The following is a 19628-nucleotide window of genomic DNA, read 5'->3' as shown; positions in this document are numbered from 1 at the left end:
GTTAGTACCTCTTGATTTTTGTTATTGTTGTTTTGAAATATGAAATAAATATTTCCGATGATGATGGGGACAGCAAATTGCGTATTGGATTTGACGCAGCTGTTTTGATGGAATTTTCCTTTGTCTGGTTTCCATAGACTGTGGAATTTCCTCGTCTGAGGAGAAAAAAAAAAAAAAAAAAAAAAAAAAAAAAAAAAAAAAAAATCTGTTCTTATCAGTTTAATATCTGATACGTCCCCTATCTGGGGACCATATATTAAATGGATTTTTAGAACAGGGAGATGGAAAAAGAGCTTGCTCTGTCCACTCCACGCATTGACCTGGTATTGCAGTATCTCCAGGACCGGTGCACCCCTTCTTTAATGCAGTTTCTAAAATCAGAAAGAATTGAATTCAATGTTTTTTGTTCATTTTGCTTGTTTGTCGGATTTTGGGATGGACTCTTTGGCTCTGCTTTTCTTCTCCTCATTGGATTTTTCATGTTCAAAGTTGCAGAAGCCAGATTACAAGCTCATTTTGGTTCAACTTCAGCAACTGTGCATTGCATTGCCATGTAATGTGATGCAATGCTATCTTTCTAGCTCTCCCTTTTTACTTCCTTTTGGATAAACAGACATATTAGGCAAGCATTTTGGAGCTTTCACCTAAATAACTACAGGTGGTGAGATAAGCTGCACAATATAATTGACCTTTCAGTATATTGTTGCACACACACCATCTATTTAGCAAATGCCCTTGTTATCAACAGCAGCCTTTTAAACTCACCTGAGCTAACAGGTATGTGCGCTGGTTACTCTGCTGCGCTTAAAATTTCTTTTTTGGTTTGCTACAATGCCTTTTCTGAAACGTTGTCTCCTTCTGCTGGAACACTGACTTCTTTCATTTAATGCCTGCAGACTATAAAAGAGAACCCAACCCAAAAAGTTTGGTTGATTAGTCTGTGGCATTCTGTTAAACTGTTGCTTATGGCGGTCTCTGTGAGCTTCTCAGCGACATTCAGCCAGCCAGGTATCCTGCCTGCAGTAGATGGAATGTGGCAATGGAACGCTGGCTGCGCGTGTCATAATAGGCTCTGAGCCTTTATATACCTGTGCACAGCAGCAGCCACCTTCAGTCTACTGCTGGACAGCCAGCAGCAGCAGCAGCAGGAGAGGTATGTAATCAGGAGCCCTCCTGCTAAGGGTAGACAGCTGCTCGTTCCACCCCACCCCCCGCCTTAATTGGTTCTCCTCCCTTCCAACGGTGTTGAGGCGGGTGGGAACAGCAGGGGGTGAAGGTGCTGTGTTTAAAGAGGTGGAGTTATGCAGATCTAAAACGCGTGGATTGCAGCAGCAGCAAGCCGAAAAGTGCAGGCATGTAAGGGATCTAGAGGTTGACAACATGTCTTCTTAACGGGAGTCCAGGAGCTCATCTCCACAAATGGACTTTTTAGGATCCTTGGGTGGCTCCGTAGTTTGAAACCAATTCTGGTTATCGCTTCTCGGCCTTTTGGCTAAGATCAAGTGTAGTATCTGTTCTTATCAGTTTAATATCTGATACGTCCCCTATCTGGGGACCATATATTAAATGGATTTTTAGAACAGGGAGATGGAAAAAGAGCTTGCTCTGTCCACTCCACGCATTGACCTGGTATTGCAGTATCTCCAGGACCGGTGCACCCCTTCTTTAATGCAGTTTCTAAAATCAGAAAGAATTGAATTCAATGTTTTTTGTTCATTTTGCTTGTTTGTCGGATTTTGGGATGGACTCTTTGGCTCTGCTTTTCTTCTCCTCATTGGATTTTTCATGTTCAAAGTTGCAGAAGCCAGATTACAAGCTCATTTTGGTTCAACTTCAGCAACTGTGCATTGCATTGCCATGTAATGTGATGCAATGCTATCTTTCTAGCTCTCCCTTTTTACTTCCTTTTGGATAAACAGACATATTAGGCAAGCATTTTGGAGCTTTCACCTAAATAACTACAGGTGGTGAGATAAGCTGCACAATATAATTGACCTTTCAGTATATTGTTGCACACACACCATCTATTTAGCAAATGCCCTTGTTATCAACAGCAGCCTTTTAAACTCACCTGAGCTAACAGGTATGTGCGCTGGTTACTCTGCTGCGCTTAAAATTTCTTTTTTGGTTTGCTACAATGCCTTTTCTGAAACGTTGTCTCCTTCTGCTGGAACACTGACTTCTTTCATTTAATGCCTGCAGACTATAAAAGAGAACCCAACCCAAAAAGTTTGGTTGATTAGTCTGTGGCATTCTGTTAAACTGTTGCTTATGGCGGTCTCTGTGAGCTTCTCAGCGACATTCAGCCAGCCAGGTATCCTGCCTGCAGTAGATGGAATGTGGCAATGGAACGCTGGCTGCGCGTGTCATAATAGGCTCTGAGCCTTTATATACCTGTGCACAGCAGCAGCCACCTTCAGTCTGCTGCTGGACAGCCAGCAGCAGCAGCAGCAGGAGAGGTATGTAATCAGGAGCCCTCCTGCTAAGGGTAGACAGCTGCTCGTTCCACCCCACCCCCCGCCTTAATTGGTTCTCCTCCCTTCCAACGGTGTTGAGGCGGGTGGGAACAGCAGGGGGTGAAGGTGCTGTGTTTAAAGAGGTGGAGTTATGCAGATCTAAAACGCGTGGATTGCAGCAGCAGCAAGCCGAAAAGTGCAGGCATGTAAGGGATCTAGAGGTTGACAACATGTCTTCTTAACGGGAGTCCAGGAGCTCATCTCCACAAATGGACTTTTTAGGATCCTTGGGTGGCTCCGTAGTTTGAAACCAATTCTGGTTATCGCTTCTCGGCCTTTTGGCTAAGATCAAGTGTAGTATCTGTTCTTATCAGTTTAATATCTGATACGTCCCCTATCTGGGGACCATATATTAAATGGATTTTTAGAACAGGGAGATGGAAAAAGAGCTTGCTCTGTCCACTCCACGCATTGACCTGGTATTGCAGTATCTCCAGGACCGGTGCACCCCTTCTTTAATGCAGTTTCTAAAATCAGAAAGAATTGAATTCAATGTTTTTTGTTCATTTTGCTTGTTTGTCGGATTTTGGGATGGACTCTTTGGCTCTGCTTTTCTTCTCCTCATTGGATTTTTCATGTTCAAAGTTGCAGAAGCCAGATTACAAGCTCATTTTGGTTCAACTTCAGCAACTGTGCATTGCATTGCCATGTAATGTGATGCAATGCTATCTTTCTAGCTCTCCCTTTTTACTTCCTTTTGGATAAACAGACATATTAGGCAAGCATTTTGGAGCTTTCACCTAAATAACTACAGGTGGTGAGATAAGCTGCACAATATAATTGACCTTTCAGTATATTGTTGCACACACACCATCTATTTAGCAAATGCCCTTGTTATCAACAGCAGCCTTTTAAACTCACCTGAGCTAACAGGTATGTGCGCTGGTTACTCTGCTGCGCTTAAAATTTCTTTTTTGGTTTGCTACAATGCCTTTTCTGAAACGTTGTCTCCTTCTGCTGGAACACTGACTTCTTTCATTTAATGCCTGCAGACTATAAAAGAGAACCCAACCCAAAAAGTTTGGTTGATTAGTCTGTGGCATTCTGTTAAACTGTTGCTTATGGCGGTCTCTGTGAGCTTCTCAGCGACATTCAGCCAGCCAGGTATCCTGCCTGCAGTAGATGGAATGTGGCAATGGAACGCTGGCTGCGCGTGTCATAATAGGCTCTGAGCCTTTATATACCTGTGCACAGCAGCAGCCACCTTCAGTCTGCTGCTGGACAGCCAGCAGCAGCAGCAGCAGGAGAGGTATGTAATCAGGAGCCCTCCTGCTAAGGGTAGACAGCTGCTCGTTCCACCCCACCCCCCGCCTTAATTGGTTCTCCTCCCTTCCAACGGTGTTGAGGCGGGTGGGAACAGCAGGGGGTGAAGGTGCTGTGTTTAAAGAGGTGGAGTTATGCAGATCTAAAACGCGTGGATTGCAGCAGCAGCAAGCCGAAAAGTGCAGGCATGTAAGGGATCTAGAGGTTGACAACATGTCTTCTTAACGGGAGTCCAGGAGCTCATCTCCACAAATGGACTTTTTAGGATCCTTGGGTGGCTCCGTAGTTTGAAACCAATTCTGGTTATCGCTTCTCGGCCTTTTGGCTAAGATCAAGTGTAGTATCTGTTCTTATCAGTTTAATATCTGATACGTCCCCTATCTGGGGACCATATATTAAATGGATTTTTAGAACAGGGAGATGGAAAAAGAGCTTGCTCTGTCCACTCCACGCATTGACCTGGTATTGCAGTATCTCCAGGACCGGTGCACCCCTTCTTTAATGCAGTTTCTAAAATCAGAAAGAATTGAATTCAATGTTTTTTGTTCATTTTGCTTGTTTGTCGGATTTTGGGATGGACTCTTTGGCTCTGCTTTTCTTCTCCTCATTGGATTTTTCATGTTCAAAGTTGCAGAAGCCAGATTACAAGCTCATTTTGGTTCAACTTCAGCAACTGTGCATTGCATTGCCATGTAATGTGATGCAATGCTATCTTTCTAGCTCTCCCTTTTTACTTCCTTTTGGATAAACAGACATATTAGGCAAGCATTTTGGAGCTTTCACCTAAATAACTACAGGTGGTGAGATAAGCTGCACAATATAATTGACCTTTCAGTATATTGTTGCACACACACCATCTATTTAGCAAATGCCCTTGTTATCAACAGCAGCCTTTTTAAACTCACCTGAGCTAACAGGTATGTGCGCTGGTTACTCTGCTGCGCTTAAAATTTCTTTTTTGGTTTGCTACAATGCCTTTTCTGAAACGTTGTCTCCTTCTGCTGGAACACTGACTTCTTTCATTTAATGCCTGCAGACTATAAAAGAGAACCCAACCCAAAAAGTTTGGTTGATTAGTCTGTGGCATTCTGTTAAAATGTTGCTTATGGCGGTCTCTGTGAGCTTCTCAGCGACATTCAGCCAGCCAGGTATCCTGCCTGCAGTAGATGGAATGTGGCAATGGAACGCTGGCTGCGCATGTCATAATAGGCTCTGAGCCTTTATATACCTGTGCACAGCAGCAGCCACCTTCAGTCTGCTGCTGGACAGCCAGCAGCAGCAGCAGCAGGAGAGGTATGTAATCAGGAGCCCTCCTGCTAAGGGTAGACAGCTGCTCGTTCCACCCCACCCCCCGCCTTAATTGGTTCTCCTCCCTTCCAACGGTGTTGAGGCGGGTGGGAACAGCAGGGGGTGAAGGTGCTGTGTTTAAAGAGGTGGAGTTATGCAGATCTAAAACGCGTGGATTGCAGCAGCAGCAAGCCGAAAAGTGCAGGCATGTAAGGGATCTAGAGGTTGACAACATGTCTTCTTAACGGGAGTCCAGGAGCTCATCTCCACAAATGGACTTTTTAGGATCCTTGGGTGGCTCCGTAGTTTGAAACCAATTCTGGTTATCGCTTCTCGGCCTTTTGGCTAAGATCAAGTGTAGTATCTGTTCTTATCAGTTTAATATCTGATACGTCCCCTATCTGGGGACCATATATTAAATGGATTTTTAGAACAGGGAGATGGAAAAAGAGCTTGCTCTGTCCACTCCACGCATTGACCTGGTATTGCAGTATCTCCAGGAACGGTGCACCCCTTTTTTAATGCAGTTTCTAAAATCAGAAAGAATTGAATTCAATGTTTTTTGTTCATTTTGCTTGTTTGTCGGATTTTGGGATGGACTCTTTGGCTCTGCTTTTCTTCTCCTCATTGGATTTTTCATGTTCAAAGTTGCAGAAGCCAGATTACAAGCTCATTTTGGTTCAACTTCAGCAACTGTGCATTGCATTGCCATGTAATGTGATGCAATGCTATCTTTCTAGCTCTCCCTTTTTACTTCCTTTTGGATAAACAGACATATTAGGCAAGCATTTTGGAGCTTTCACCTAAATAACTACAGGTGGTGAGATAAGCTGCACAATATAATTGACCTTTCAGTATATTGTTGCACACACACCATCTATTTAGCAAATGCCCTTGTTATCAACAGCAGCCTTTTAAACTCACCTGAGCTAACAGGTATGTGTGCTGGTTACTCTGCTGCGCTTAAAATTTCTTTTTTGGTTTGCTACAATGCCTTTTCTGAAACGTTGTCTCCTTCTGCTGGAACACTGACTTCTTTCATTTAATGCCTGCAGACTATAAAAGAGAACCCAACCCAAAAAGTTTGGTTGATTAGTCTGTGGCATTCTGTTAAACTGTTGCTTATGGCGGTCTCTGTGAGCTTCTCAGCGACATTCAGCCAGCCAGGTATCCTGCCTGCAGTAGATGGAATGTGGCAATGGAACGCTGGCTGCGCGTGTCATAATAGGCTCTGAGCCTTTATATACCTGTGCACAGCAGCAGCCACCTTCAGTCTGCTGCTGGACAGCCAGCAGCAGCAGCAGCAGGAGAGGTATGTAATCAGGAGCCCTCCTGCTAAGGGTAGACAGCTGCTCGTTCCACCCCACCCCCCGCCTTAATTGGTTCTCCTCCCTTCCAACGGTGTTGAGGCGGGTGGGAACAGCAGGGGGTGAAGGTGCTGTGTTTAAAGAGGTGGAGTTATGCAGATCTAAAACGCGTGGATTGCAGCAGCAGCAAGCCGAAAAGTGCAGGCATGTAAGGGATCTAGAGGTTGACAACATGTCTTCTTAACGGGAGTCCAGGAGCTCATCTCCACAAATGGACTTTTTAGGATCCTTGGGTGGCTCCGTAGTTTGAAACCAATTCTGGTTATCGCTTCTCGGCCTTTTGGCTAAGATCAAGTGTAGTATCTGTTCTTATCAGTTTAATATCTGATACGTCCCCTATCTGGGGACCATATATTAAATGGATTTTTAGTACAGGGAGATGGAAAAAGAGCTTGCTCTGTCCACTCCACGCATTGACCTGGTATTGCAGTATCTCCAGGACCGGTGCACCCCTTCTTTAATGCAGTTTCTAAAATCAGAAAGAATTGAATTCAATGTTTTTTGTTCATTTTGCTTGTTTGTCGGATTTGGGGATGGACTCTTTGGCTTTGCTTTTCTTCTCCTCATTGGATTTTTCATGTTCAAAGTTGCAGAAGCCAGATTACAAGCTCATTTTGGTTCAACTTCAGCAACTGTGCATTGCATTGCCATGTAATGTGATGCAATGCTATCTTTCTAGCTCTCCCTTTTTACTTCCTTTTGGATAAACAGACATATTAGGCAAGCATTTTGGAGCTTTCACCTAAATAACTACAGGTGGTGAGATAAGCTGCACAATATAATTGACCTTTCAGTATATTGTTGCACACACACCATCTATTTAGCAAATGCCCTTGTTATCAACAGCAGCCTTTTAAACTCACCTGAGCTAACAGGTATGTGCGCTGGTTACTCTGCTGCGCTTAAAATTTCTTTTTTGGTTTGCTACAATGCCTTTTCTGAAACGTTGTCTCCTTCTGCTGGAACACTGACTTCTTTCATTTAATGCCTGCAGACTATAAAAGAGAACCCAACCCAAAAAGTTTGGTTGATTAGTCTGTGGCATTCTGTTAAACTGTTGCTTATGGCGGTCTCTGTGAGCTTCTCAGCGACATTCAGCCAGCCAGGTATCCTGCCTGCAGTAGATGGAATGTGGCAATGGAACGCTGGCTGCGCGTGTCATAATAGGCTCTGAGCCTTTATATACCTGTGCACAGCAGCAGCCACCTTCAGTCTGCTGCTGGACAGCCAGCAGCAGCAGCAGCAGGAGAGGTATGTAATCAGGAGCCCTCCTGCTAAGGGTAGACAGCTGCTCGTTCCACCCCACCCCCCGCCTTAATTGGTTCTCCTCCCTTCCAACGGTGTTGAGGCGGGTGGGAACAGCAGGGGGTGAAGGTGCTGTGTTTAAAGAGGTGGAGTTATGCAGATCTAAAACGCGTGGATTGCAGCAGCAGCAAGCCGAAAAGTGCAGGCATGTAAGGGATCTAGAGGTTGACAACATGTCTTCTTAACGGGAGTCCAGGAGCTCATCTCCACAAATGGACTTTTCAGGATCCTTGGGTGGCTCCGTAGTTTGAAACCAATTCTGGTTATCGCTTCTCGGCCTTTTGGCTAAGATCAAGTGTAGTATCTGTTCTTATCAGTTTAATATCTGATACGTCCCCTATCTGGGGACCATATATTAAATGGATTTTTAGAACAGGGAGATGGAAAAAGAGCTTGCTCTGTCCACTCCACGCATTGACCTGGTATTGCAGTATCTCCAGGACCGGTGCACCCCTTCTTTAATGCAGTTTCTAAAATCAGAAAGAATTGAATTCAATGTTTTTTGTTCATTTTGCTTGTTTGTCGGATTTGGGGATGGACTCTTTGGCTTTGCTTTTCTTCTCCTCATTGGATTTTTCATGTTCAAAGTTGCAGAAGCCAGATTACAAGCTCATTTTGGTTCAACTTCAGCAACTGTGCATTGCATTGCCATGTAATGTGATGCAATGCTATCTTTCTAGCTCTCCCTTTTTACTTCCTTTTGGATAAACAGACATATTAGGCAAGCATTTTGGAGCTTTCACCTAAATAACTACAGGTGGTGAGATAAGCTGCACAATATAATTGACCTTTCAGTATATTGTTGCACACACACCATCTATTTAGCAAATGCCCTTGTTATCAACAGCAGCCTTTTAAACTCACCTGAGCTAACAGGTATGTGCGCTGGTTACTCTGCTGCGCTTAAAATTTCTTTTTTGGTTTGCTACAATGCCTTTTCTGAAACGTTGTCTCCTTCTGCTGGAACACTGACTTCTTTCATTTAATGCCTGCAGACTATAAAAGAGAACCCAACCCAAAAAGTTTGGTTGATTAGTCTGTGGCATTCTGTTAAACTGTTGCTTATGGCGGTCTCTGTGAGCTTCTCAGCGACATTCAGCCAGCCAGGTATCCTGCCTGCAGTAGATGGAATGTGGCAATGGAACGCTGGCTGCGCGTGTCATAATAGGCTCTGAGCCTTTATATACCTGTGCACAGCAGCAGCCACCTTCAGTCTGCTGCTGGACAGCCAGCAGCAGCAGCAGCAGGAGAGGTATGTAATCAGGAGCCCTCCTGCTAAGGGTAGACAGCTGCTCGTTCCACCCCACCCCCCGCCTTAATTGGTTCTCCTCCCTTCCAACGGTGTTGAGGCGGGTGGGAACAGCAGGGGGTGAAGGTGCTGTGTTTAAAGAGGTGGAGTTATGCAGATCTAAAACGCGTGGATTGCAGCAGCAGCAAGCCGAAAAGTGCAGGCATGTAAGGGATCTAGAGGTTGACAACATGTCTTCTTAACGGGAGTCCAGGAGCTCATCTCCACAAATGGACTTTTCAGGATCCTTGGGTGGCTCCGTAGTTTGAAACCAATTCTGGTTATCGCTTCTCGGCCTTTTGGCTAAGATCAAGTGTAGTATCTGTTCTTATCAGTTTAATATCTGATACGTCCCCTATCTGGGGACCATATATTAAATGAATTTTTAGAACAGGGAGATGGAAAAAGAGCTTGCTCTGTCCACTCCACGCATTGACCTGGTATTGCAGTATCTCCAGGACCGGTGCACCCCTTCTTTAATGCAGTTTCTAAAATCAGAAAGAATTGAATTCAATGTTTTTTGTTCATTTTGCTTGTTTGTCGGATTTGGGGATGGACTCTTTGGCTTTGCTTTTCTTCTCCTCATTGGATTTTTCATGTTCAAAGTTGCAGAAGCCAGATTACAAGCTCATTTTGGTTCAACTTCAGCAACTGTGCATTGCATTGCCATGTAATGTGATGCAATGCTATCTTTCTAGCTCTCCCTTTTTACTTCCTTTTGGATAAACAGACATATTAGGCAAGCATTTTGGAGCTTTCACCTAAATAACTACAGGTGGTGAGATAAGCTGCACAATATAATTGACCTTTCAGTATATTGTTGCACACACACCATCTATTTAGCAAATGCCCTTGTTATCAACAGCAGCCTTTTAAACTCACCTGAGCTAACAGGTATGTGCGCTGGTTACTCTGCTGCGCTTAAAATTTCTTTTTTGGTTTGCTACAATGCCTTTTCTGAAACGTTGTCTCCTTCTGCTGGAACACTGACTTCTTTCATTTAATGCCTGCAGACTATAAAAGAGAACCCAACCCAAAAAGTTTGGTTGATTAGTCTGTGGCATTCTGTTAAACTGTTGCTTATGGCGGTCTCTGTGAGCTTCTCAGCGACATTCAGCCAGCCAGGTATCCTGCCTGCAGTAGATGGAATGTGGCAATGGAACGCTGGCTGCGCGTGTCATAATAGGCTCTGAGCCTTTATATACCTGTGCACAGCAGCAGCCACCTTCAGTCTGCTGCTGGACAGCCAGCAGCAGCAGCAGCAGGAGAGGTATGTAATCAGGAGCCCTCCTGCTAAGGGTAGACAGCTGCTCGTTCCACCCCACCCCCCGCCTTAATTGGTTCTCCTCCCTTCCAACGGTGTTGAGGCGGGTGGGAACAGCAGGGGGTGAAGGTGCTGTGTTTAAAGAGGTGGAGTTATGCAGATCTAAAACGCGTGGATTGCAGCAGCAGCAAGCCGAAAAGTGCAGGCATGTAAGGGATCTAGAGGTTGACAACATGTCTTCTTAACGGGAGTCCAGGAGCTCATCTCCACAAATGGACTTTTCAGGATCCTTGGGTGGCTCCGTAGTTTGAAACCAATTCTGGTTATCGCTTCTCGGCCTTTTGGCTAAGATCAAGTGTAGTATCTGTTCTTATCAGTTTAATATCTGATACGTCCCCTATCTGGGGACCATATATTAAATGGATTTTTAGAACAGGGAGATGGAAAAAGAGCTTGCTCTGTCCACTCCACGCATTGACCTGGTATTGCAGTATCTCCAGGACCGGTGCACCCCTTCTTTAATGCAGTTTCTAAAATCAGAAAGAATTGAATTCAATGTTTTTTGTTCATTTTGCTTGTTTGTCGGATTTTGGGATGGACTCTTTGGCTTTGCTTTTCTTCTCCTCATTGGATTTTTCATGTTCAAAGTTGCAGAAGCCAGATTACAAGCTCATTTTGGTTCAACTTCAGCAACTGTGCATTGCATTGCCATGTAATGTGATGCAATGCTATCTTTCTAGCTCTCCCTTTTTACTTCCTTTTGGATAAACAGACATATTAGGCAAGCATTTTGGAGCTTTCACCTAAATAACTACAGGTGGTGAGATAAGCTGCACAATATAATTGACCTTTCAGTATATTGTTGCACAAACACCATCTATTTAGCAAATGCCCTTGTTATCAACAGCAGCCTTTTAAACTCACCTGAGCTAACAGGTATGTGCGCTGGTTACTCTGCTGCGCTTAAAATTTCTTTTTTGGTTTGCTACAATGCCTTTTCTGAAACGTTGTCTCCTTCTGCTGGAACACTGACTTCTTTCATTTAATGCCTGCAGACTATAAAAGAGAACCCAACCCAAAAAGTTTGGTTGATTAGTCTGTGGCATTCTGTTAAACTGTTGCTTATGGCGGTCTCTGTGAGCTTCTCAGCGACATTCAGCCAGCCAGGTATCCTGCCTGCAGTAGATGGAATGTGGCAATGGAACGCTGGCTGCGCGTGTCATAATAGGCTCTGAGCCTTTATATACCTGTGCACAGCAGCAGCCACCTTCAGTCTGCTGCTGGACAGCCAGCAGCAGCAGCAGCAGGAGAGGTATGTAATCAGGAGCCCTCCTGCTAAGGGTAGACAGCTGCTCGTTCCACCCCACCCCCCGCCTTAATTGGTTCTCCTCCCTTCCAACGGTGTTGAGGCGGGTGGGAACAGCAGGGGGTGAAGGTGCTGTGTTTAAAGAGGTGGAGTTATGCAGATCTAAAACGCGTGGATTGCAGCAGCAAGCCGAAAAGTGCAGGCATGTAAGGGATCTAGAGGTTGACAACATGTCTTCTTAACGGGAGTCCAGGAGCTCATCTCCACAAATGGACTTTTCAGGATCCTTGGGTGGCTCCGTAGTTTGAAACCAATTCTGGTTATCGCTTCTCGGCCTTTTGGCTAAGATCAAGTGTAGTATCTGTTCTTATCAGTTTAATATCTGATACGTCCCCTATCTGGGGACCATATATTAAATGGATTTTTAGAACAGGGAGATGGAAAAAGAGCTTGCTCTGTCCACTCCACGCATTGACCTGGTATTGCAGTATCTCCAGGACCGGTGCACCCCTTCTTTAATGCAGTTTCTAAAATCAGAAAGAATTGAATTCAATGTTTTTTGTTCATTTTGCTTGTTTGTCGGATTTGGGGATGGACTCTTTGGCTTTGCTTTTCTTCTCCTCATTGGATTTTTCATGTTCAAAGTTGCAGAAGCCAGATTACAAGCTCATTTTGGTTCAACTTCAGCAACTGTGCATTGCATTGCCATGTAATGTGATGCAATGCTATCTTTCTAGCTCTCCCTTTTTACTTCCTTTTGGATAAACAGACATATTAGGCAAGCATTTTGGAGCTTTCACCTAAATAACTACAGGTGGTGAGATAAGCTGCACAATATAATTGACCTTTCAGTATATTGTTGCACACACACCATCTATTTAGCAAATGCCCTTGTTATCAACAGCAGCCTTTTAAACTCACCTGAGCTAACAGGTATGTGCGCTGGTTACTCTGCTGCGCTTAAAATTTCTTTTTTGGTTTGCTACAATGCCTTTTCTGAAACGTTGTCTCCTTCTGCTGGAACACTGACTTCTTTCATTTAATGCCTGCAGACTATAAAAGAGAACCCAACCCAAAAAGTTTGGTTGATTAGTCTGTGGCATTCTGTTAAACTGTTGCTTATGGCGGTCTCTGTGAGCTTCTCAGCGACATTCAGCCAGCCAGGTATCCTGCCTGCAGTAGATGGAATGTGGCAATGGAACGCTGGCTGCGCGTGTCATAATAGGCTCTGAGCCTTTATATACCTGTGCACAGCAGCAGCCACCTTCAGTCTGCTGCTGGACAGCCAGCAGCAGCAGCAGCAGGAGAGGTATGTAATCAGGAGCCCTCCTGCTAAGGGTAGACAGCTGCTCGTTCCACCCCACCCCCCGCCTTAATTGGTTCTCCTCCCTTCCAACGGTGTTGAGGCGGGTGGGAACAGCAGGGGGTGAAGGTGCTGTGTTTAAAGAGGTGGAGTTATGCAGATCTAAAACGCGTGGATTGCAGCAGCAGCAAGCCGAAAAGTGCAGGCATGTAAGGGATCTAGAGGTTGACAACATGTCTTCTTAACGGGAGTCCAGGAGCTCATCTCCACAAATGGACTTTTCAGGATCCTTGGGTGGCTCCGTAGTTTGAAACCAATTCTGGTTATCGCTTCTCGGCCTTTTGGCTAAGATCAAGTGTAGTATCTGTTCTTATCAGTTTAATATCTGATACGTCCCCTATCTGGGGACCATATATTAAATGGATTTTTAGAACAGGGAGATGGAAAAAGAGCTTGCTCTGTCCACTCCACGCATTGACCTGGTATTGCAGTATCTCCAGGACCGGTGCACCCCTTCTTTAATGCAGTTTCTAAAATCAGAAAGAATTGAATTCAATGTTTTTTGTTCATTTTGCTTGTTTGTCGGATTTGGGGATGGACTCTTTGGCTTTGCTTTTCTTCTCCTCATTGGATTTTTCATGTTCAAAGTTGCAGAAGCCAGATTACAAGCTCATTTTGGTTCAACTTCAGCAACTGTGCATTGCATTGCCATGTAATGTGATGCAATGCTATCTTTCTAGCTCTCCCTTTTTACTTCCTTTTGGATAAACAGACATATTAGGCAAGCATTTTGGAGCTTTCACCTAAATAACTACAGGTGGTGAGATAAGCTGCACAATATAATTGACCTTTCAGTATATTGTTGCACACACACCATCTATTTAGTAAATGCCCTTGTTATCAACAGCAGCCTTTTAAACTCACCTGAGCTAACAGGTATGTGCGCTGGTTACTCTGCTGCGCTTAAAATTTCTTTTTTGGTTTGCTACAATGCCTTTTCTGAAACGTTGTCTCCTTCTGCTGGAACACTGACTTCTTTCATTTAATGCCTGCAGACTATAAAAGAGAACCCAACCCAAAAAGTTTGGTTGATTAGTCTGTGGCATTCTGTTAAACTGTTGCTTATGGCGGTCTCTGTGAGCTTCTCAGCGACATTCAGCCAGCCAGGTATCCTGCCTGCAGTAGATGGAATGTGGCAATGGAACGCTGGCTGCGCGTGTCATAATAGGCTCTGAGCCTTTATATACCTGTGCACAGCAGCAGCCACCTTCAGTCTGCTGCTGGACAGCCAGCAGCAGCAGCAGCAGGAGAGGTATGTAATCAGGAGCCCTCCTGCTAAGGGTAGACAGCTGCTCGTTCCACCCCACCCCCCGCCTTAATTGGTTCTCCTCCCTTCCAACGGTGTTGAGGCGGGTGGGAACAGCAGGGGGTGAAGGTGCTGTGTTTAAAGAGGTGGAGTTATGGAGATCTAAAACGCGTGGATTGCAGCAGCAGCAAGCCGAAAAGTGCAGGCATGTAAGGGATCTAGAGGTTGACAACATGTCTTCTTAACGGGAGTCCAGGAGCTCATCTCCACAAATGGACTTTTCAGGATCCTTGGGTGGCTCCGTAGTTTGAAACCAATTCTGGTTATCGCTTCTCGGCCTTTTGGCTAAGATCAAGTGTAGTATCTGTTCTTATCAGTTTAATATCTGATACGTCCCCTATCTGGGGACCATATATTAAATGGATTTTTAGAACAGGGAGATGGAAAAAGAGCTTGCTCTGTCCACTCCACGCATTGACCTGGTATTGCAGTATCTCCAGGACCGGTGCACCCCTTCTTTAATGCAGTTTCTAAAATCAGAAAGAATTGAATTCAATGTTTTTTGTTCATTTTGCTTGTTTGTCGGATTTGGGGATGGACTCTTTGGCTTTGCTTTTCTTCTCCTCATTGGATTTTTCATGTTCAAAGTTGCAGAAGCCAGATTACAAGCTCATTTTGGTTCAACTTCAGCAACTGTGCATTGCATTGCCATGTAATGTGATGCAATGCTATCTTTCTAGCTCTCCCTTTTTACTTCCTTTTGGATAAACAGACATATTAGGCAAGCATTTTGGAGCTTTCACCTAAATAACTACAGGTGGTGAGATAAGCTGCACAATATAATTGACCTTTCAGTATATTGTTGCACACACACCATCTATTTAGCAAATGCCCTTGTTATCAACAGCAGCCTTTTAAACTCACCTGAGCTAACAGGTATGTGCGCTGGTTACTCTGCTGCGCTTAAAATTTCTTTTTTGGTTTGCTACAATGCCTTTTCTGAAACGTTGTCTCCTTCTGCTGGAACACTGACTTCTTTCATTTAATGCCTGCAGACTATAAAAGAGAACCCAACCCAAAAAGTTTGGTTGATTAGTCTGTGGCATTCTGTTAAACTGTTGCTTATGGCGGTCTCTGTGAGCTTCTCAGCGACATTCAGCCAGCCAGGTATCCTGCCTGCAGTAGATGGAATGTGGCAATGGAACGCTGGCTGCGCGTGTCATAATAGGCTCTGAGCCTTTATATACCTGTGCACAGCAGCAGCCACCTTCAGTCTGCTGCTGGACAGCCAGCAGCAGCAGCAGCAGGAGAGGTATGTAATCAGGAGCCCTCCTGCTAAGGGTAGACAGCTGCTCGTTCCACCCCACCCCCCGCCTTAATTGGTTCTCCTCCCTTCCAACGGTGTTGAGGCGGGTGGGAACAGCAGGGGGTGAAGGTGCTGTGTTTAAAGAGGTGGAGTTATGCAGATCTAAAACGCGTGGATTGCAGCAGCAGCAAGCCGAAAAGTGCAGGCATGTAAGGGATCTAGAGGTTGACAACATGTCTTCTTAACGGGAGTCCAGGAGCTCATCTCCACAAATGGACTTTTCAGGATCCTTGGGTGGCTCCGTAGTTTGAAACCAATTCTGGTTATCGCTTCTCGGCCTTTTGGCTAAGATCAAGTGTAGTATCTGTTCTTATCAGTTTAATATCTGATACGTCCCCTATCTGGGGACCATATATTAAATGGATTTTTAGAACAGGGAGATGGAAAAAGAGCTTGCTCTGTCCACTCCACGCATTGACCTGGTATTGCAGTATCTCCAGGACCGGTGCACCCCTTCTTTAATGCAGTTTCTAAAATCAGAAAGAATTGAATTCAATGTTTTTTGTTCATTTTGCTTGTTTGTCGGATTTGGGGATGGACTCTTTGGCTTTGCTTTTCTTCTCCTCATTGGATTTTTCATGTTCAAAGTTGCAGAAGCCAGATTACAAGCTCATTTTGGTTCAACTTCAGCAACTGTGCATTGCATTGCCATGTAATGTGATGCAATGCTATCTTTCTAGCTCTCCCTTTTTACTTCCTTTTGGATAAACAGACATATTAGGCAAGCATTTTGGAGCTTTCACCTAAATAACTACAGGTGGTGAGATAAGCTGCACAATATAATTGACCTTTCAGTATATTGTTGCACACACACCATCTATTTAGCAAATGCCCTTGTTATCAACAGCAGCCTTTTAAACTCACCTGAGCTAACAGGTATGTGCGCTGGTTTCTCTGCTGCGCTTAAAATTTCTTTTTTGGTTTGCTACAATGCCTTTTCTGAAACGTTGTCTCCTTCTGCTGGAACACTGACTTCTTTCATTTAATGCCTGCAGACTATAAAAGAGAACCCAACCCAAAAAGTTTGGTTGATTAGTCTGTGGCATTCTGTTAAACTGTTGCTTATGGCGGTCTCTGTGAGCTTCTCAGCGACATTCAGCCAGCCAGGTATCCTGCCTGCAGTAGATGGAATGTGGCAATGGAACGCTGGCTGCGCGTGTCATAATAGGCTCTGAGCCTTTATATACCTGTGCACAGCAGCAGCCACCTTCAGTCTGCTGCTGGACAGCCAGCAGCAGCAGCAGCAGGAGAGGTATGTAATCAGGAGCCCTCCTGCTAAGGGTAGACAGCTGCTCGTTCCACCCCACCCCCCGCCTTAATTGGTTCTCCTCCCTTCCAACGGTGTTGAGGCGGGTGGGAACAGCAGGGGGTGAAGGTGCTGTGTTTAAAGAGGTGGAGTTATGCAGATCTAAAACGCGTGGATTGCAGCAGCAGCAAGCCGAAAAGTGCAGGCATGTAAGGGATCTAGAGGTTGACAACATGTCTTCTTAACGGGAGTCCAGGAGCTCATCTCCACAAATGGACTTTTCAGGATCCTTGGGTGGCTCCGTAGTTTGAAACCAATTCTGGTTATCGCTTCTCGGCCTTTTGGCTAAGATCAAGTGTAGTATCTGTTCTTATCAGTTTAATATCTGATACGTCCCCTATCTGGGGACCATATATTAAATGGATTTTTAGAACAGGGAGATGGAAAAAGAGCTTGCTCTGTCCACTCCACGCATTGACCTGGTATTGCAGTATCTCCAGGACCGGTGCACCCCTTCTTTAATGCAGTTTCTAAAATCAGAAAGAATTGAATTCAATGTTTTTTGTTCATTTTGCTTGTTTGTCGGATTTGGGGATGGACTCTTTGGCTTTGCTTTTCTTCTCCTCATTGGATTTTTCATGTTCAAAGTTGCAGAAGCCAGATTACAAGCTCATTTTGGTTCAACTTCAGCAACTGTGCATTGCATTGCCATGTAATGTGATGCAATGCTATCTTTCTAGCTCTCCCTTTTTACTTCCTTTTGGATAAACAGACATATTAGGCAAGCATTTTGGAGCTTTCACCTAAATAACTACAGGTGGTGAGATAAGCTGCACAATATAATTGACCTTTCAGTATATTGTTGCACACACACCATCTATTTAGCAAATGCCCTTGTTATCAACAGCAGCCTTTTAAACTCACCTGAGCTAACAGGTATGTGCGCTGGTTACTCTGCTGCGCTTAAAATTTCTTTTTTGGTTTGCTACAATGCCTTTTCTGAAACGTTGTCTCCTTCTGCTGGAACACTGACTTCTTTCATTTAATGCCTGCAGACTATAAAAGAGAACCCAACCCAAAAAGTTTGGTTGATTAGTCTGTGGCATTCTGTTAAACTGTTGCTTATGGCGGTCTATGTGAGCTTCTCAGCGACATTCAGCCAGCCAGGTATCCTGCCTGCAGTAGATGGAATGTGGCAATGGAACGCTGGCTGCGCGTGTCATAATAGGCTCTGAGCCTTTATATACCTGTGCACAGCAGCAGCCACCTTCAGTCTGCTGCTGGACAGCCAGCAGCAGCAGCAGCAGGAGAGGTATGTAATCAGGAGCCCTCCTGCTAAGGGTAGACAGCTGCTCGTTCCACCCCACCCCTCGCCTTAATTGGTTCTCCTCCCTTCCAACGGTGTTGAGGCGGGTGGGAACAGCAGGGGGTGAAGGTGCTGTGTTTAAAGAGGTGGAGTTATGCAGATCTAAAACGCGTGGATTGCAGCAGCAGCAAGCCGAAAAGTGCAGGCATGTAAGGGATCTAGAGGTTGACAACATGTCTTCTTAACGGGAGTCCAGGAGCTCATCTCCACAAATGGACTTTTCAGGATCCTTGGGTGGCTCCGTAGTTTGAAACCAATTCTGGTTATCGCTTCTCGGCCTTTTGGCTAAGATCAAGTGTAGTATCTGTTCTTATCAGTTTAATATCTGATACGTCCCCTATCTGGGGACCATATATTAAATGGATTTTTAGAACAGGGAGATGGAAAAAGAGCTTGCTCTGTCCACTCCACGCATTGACCTGGTATTGCAGTATCTCCAGGACCGGTGCACCCCTTCTTTAATGCAGTTTCTAAAATCAGAAAGAATTGAATTCAATGTTTTTTGTTCATTTTGCTTGTTTGTCGGATTTGGGGATGGACTCTTTGGCTTTGCTTTTCTTCTCCTCATTGGATTTTTCATGTTCAAAGTTGCAGAAGCCAGATTACAAGCTCATTTTGGTTCAACTTCAGCAACTGTGCATTGCATTGCCATGTAATGTGATGCAATGCTATCTTTCTAGCTCTCCCTTTTTACTTCCTTTTGGATAAACAGACATATTAGGCAAGCATTTTGGAGCTTTCACCTAAATAACTACAGGTGGTGAGATAAGCTGCACAATATAATTGACCTTTCAGTATATTGTTGCACACACACCATCTATTTAGCAAATGCCCTTGTTATCAACAGCAGCCTTTTAAACTCACCTGAGCTAACAGCTATGTGCGCTGGTTACTCTGCTGCGCTTAAAATTTCTTTTTTGGTTTGCTACAATGCCTTTTCTGAAACGTTGTCTCCTTCTGCTGGAACACTGACTTCTTTCATTTAATGCCTGCAGACTATAAAAGAGAACCCAACCCAAAAAGTTTGGTTGATTAGTCTGTGGCATTCTGTTAAACTGTTGCTTATGGCGGTCTCTGTGAGCTTCTCAGCGACATTCAGCCAGCCAGGTATCCTGCCTGCAGTAGATGGAATGTGGCAATGGAACGCTGGCTGCGCGTGTCATAATAGGCTCTGAGCCTTTATATACCTGTGCACAGCAGCAGCCACCTTCAGTCTGCTGCTGGACAGCCAGCAGCAGCAGCAGCAGGAGAGGTATGTAATCAGGAGCCCTCCTGCTAAGGGTAGACAGCTGCTCGTTCCACCCCACCCCCCGCCTTAATTGGTTCTCCTCCCTTCCAACGGTGTTGAGGCGGGTGGGAACAGCAGGGGGTGAAGGTGCTGTGTTTAAAGAGGTGGAGTTATGCAGATCTAAAACGCGTGGATTGCAGCAGCAGCAAGCCGAAAA

General features: G+C 44.8%; 14 non-coding genes and 1 pseudogene across 14 annotated transcripts; all 15 read left to right on the top strand.

The window, feature by feature from the left end:
* Positions 1-114: 114 nt before the first annotated feature.
* Positions 115-357, top strand: LOC141219211 (U2 spliceosomal RNA; annotated as a pseudogene).
* A 1115-nt stretch (positions 358-1472) lies between these two features.
* Positions 1473-1663, top strand: LOC141219102 (U2 spliceosomal RNA). Its single transcript, XR_012287733.1, has one exon. It is a non-coding gene; the product is annotated as a U2 spliceosomal RNA (small nuclear RNA).
* A 1115-nt stretch (positions 1664-2778) lies between these two features.
* On the top strand, positions 2779-2969 carry LOC141219101 (U2 spliceosomal RNA). The gene has a single exon (XR_012287732.1). It is a non-coding gene; the product is annotated as a U2 spliceosomal RNA (small nuclear RNA).
* Positions 2970-4084: 1115 nt separating this feature from the next.
* On the top strand, positions 4085-4275 carry LOC141219100 (U2 spliceosomal RNA). The gene has a single exon (XR_012287731.1). It is a non-coding gene; the product is annotated as a U2 spliceosomal RNA (small nuclear RNA).
* Positions 4276-5391: 1116 nt separating this feature from the next.
* Positions 5392-5582, top strand: LOC141218966 (U2 spliceosomal RNA). Its single transcript, XR_012287595.1, has one exon. It is a non-coding gene; the product is annotated as a U2 spliceosomal RNA (small nuclear RNA).
* Positions 5583-6697: 1115 nt separating this feature from the next.
* Positions 6698-6888, top strand: LOC141219140 (U2 spliceosomal RNA). The gene has a single exon (XR_012287770.1). It is a non-coding gene; the product is annotated as a U2 spliceosomal RNA (small nuclear RNA).
* A 1115-nt stretch (positions 6889-8003) lies between these two features.
* Positions 8004-8194, top strand: LOC141219098 (U2 spliceosomal RNA). Its single transcript, XR_012287729.1, has one exon. It is a non-coding gene; the product is annotated as a U2 spliceosomal RNA (small nuclear RNA).
* A 1115-nt stretch (positions 8195-9309) lies between these two features.
* LOC141219082 (U2 spliceosomal RNA) lies at positions 9310-9500 on the top strand. The gene has a single exon (XR_012287713.1). It is a non-coding gene; the product is annotated as a U2 spliceosomal RNA (small nuclear RNA).
* Positions 9501-10615: 1115 nt separating this feature from the next.
* LOC141219097 (U2 spliceosomal RNA) lies at positions 10616-10806 on the top strand. The gene has a single exon (XR_012287728.1). It is a non-coding gene; the product is annotated as a U2 spliceosomal RNA (small nuclear RNA).
* A 1112-nt stretch (positions 10807-11918) lies between these two features.
* On the top strand, positions 11919-12109 carry LOC141219096 (U2 spliceosomal RNA). The gene has a single exon (XR_012287727.1). It is a non-coding gene; the product is annotated as a U2 spliceosomal RNA (small nuclear RNA).
* Positions 12110-13224: 1115 nt separating this feature from the next.
* On the top strand, positions 13225-13415 carry LOC141219095 (U2 spliceosomal RNA). Its single transcript, XR_012287726.1, has one exon. It is a non-coding gene; the product is annotated as a U2 spliceosomal RNA (small nuclear RNA).
* Positions 13416-14530: 1115 nt separating this feature from the next.
* LOC141219094 (U2 spliceosomal RNA) lies at positions 14531-14721 on the top strand. Its single transcript, XR_012287725.1, has one exon. It is a non-coding gene; the product is annotated as a U2 spliceosomal RNA (small nuclear RNA).
* Positions 14722-15836: 1115 nt separating this feature from the next.
* LOC141219093 (U2 spliceosomal RNA) lies at positions 15837-16027 on the top strand. The gene has a single exon (XR_012287724.1). It is a non-coding gene; the product is annotated as a U2 spliceosomal RNA (small nuclear RNA).
* A 1115-nt stretch (positions 16028-17142) lies between these two features.
* On the top strand, positions 17143-17333 carry LOC141219092 (U2 spliceosomal RNA). Its single transcript, XR_012287723.1, has one exon. It is a non-coding gene; the product is annotated as a U2 spliceosomal RNA (small nuclear RNA).
* A 1115-nt stretch (positions 17334-18448) lies between these two features.
* Positions 18449-18639, top strand: LOC141219091 (U2 spliceosomal RNA). The gene has a single exon (XR_012287722.1). It is a non-coding gene; the product is annotated as a U2 spliceosomal RNA (small nuclear RNA).
* Positions 18640-19628: the final 989 nt, after the last annotated feature.

Source organism: Phyllobates terribilis, unplaced genomic scaffold, assembly GCF_046119375.1.
Source record: "Phyllobates terribilis strain yellow unplaced genomic scaffold, ASM4611937v1 Scaffold_255__1_contigs__length_2797608, whole genome shotgun sequence".
Lineage (NCBI taxonomy): Eukaryota > Metazoa > Chordata > Amphibia > Anura > Dendrobatidae > Phyllobates > Phyllobates terribilis.
The sequence above is the reverse complement of the archived record's forward strand: the minus strand, read 5'-3'. Positions and strand labels throughout refer to the sequence as shown.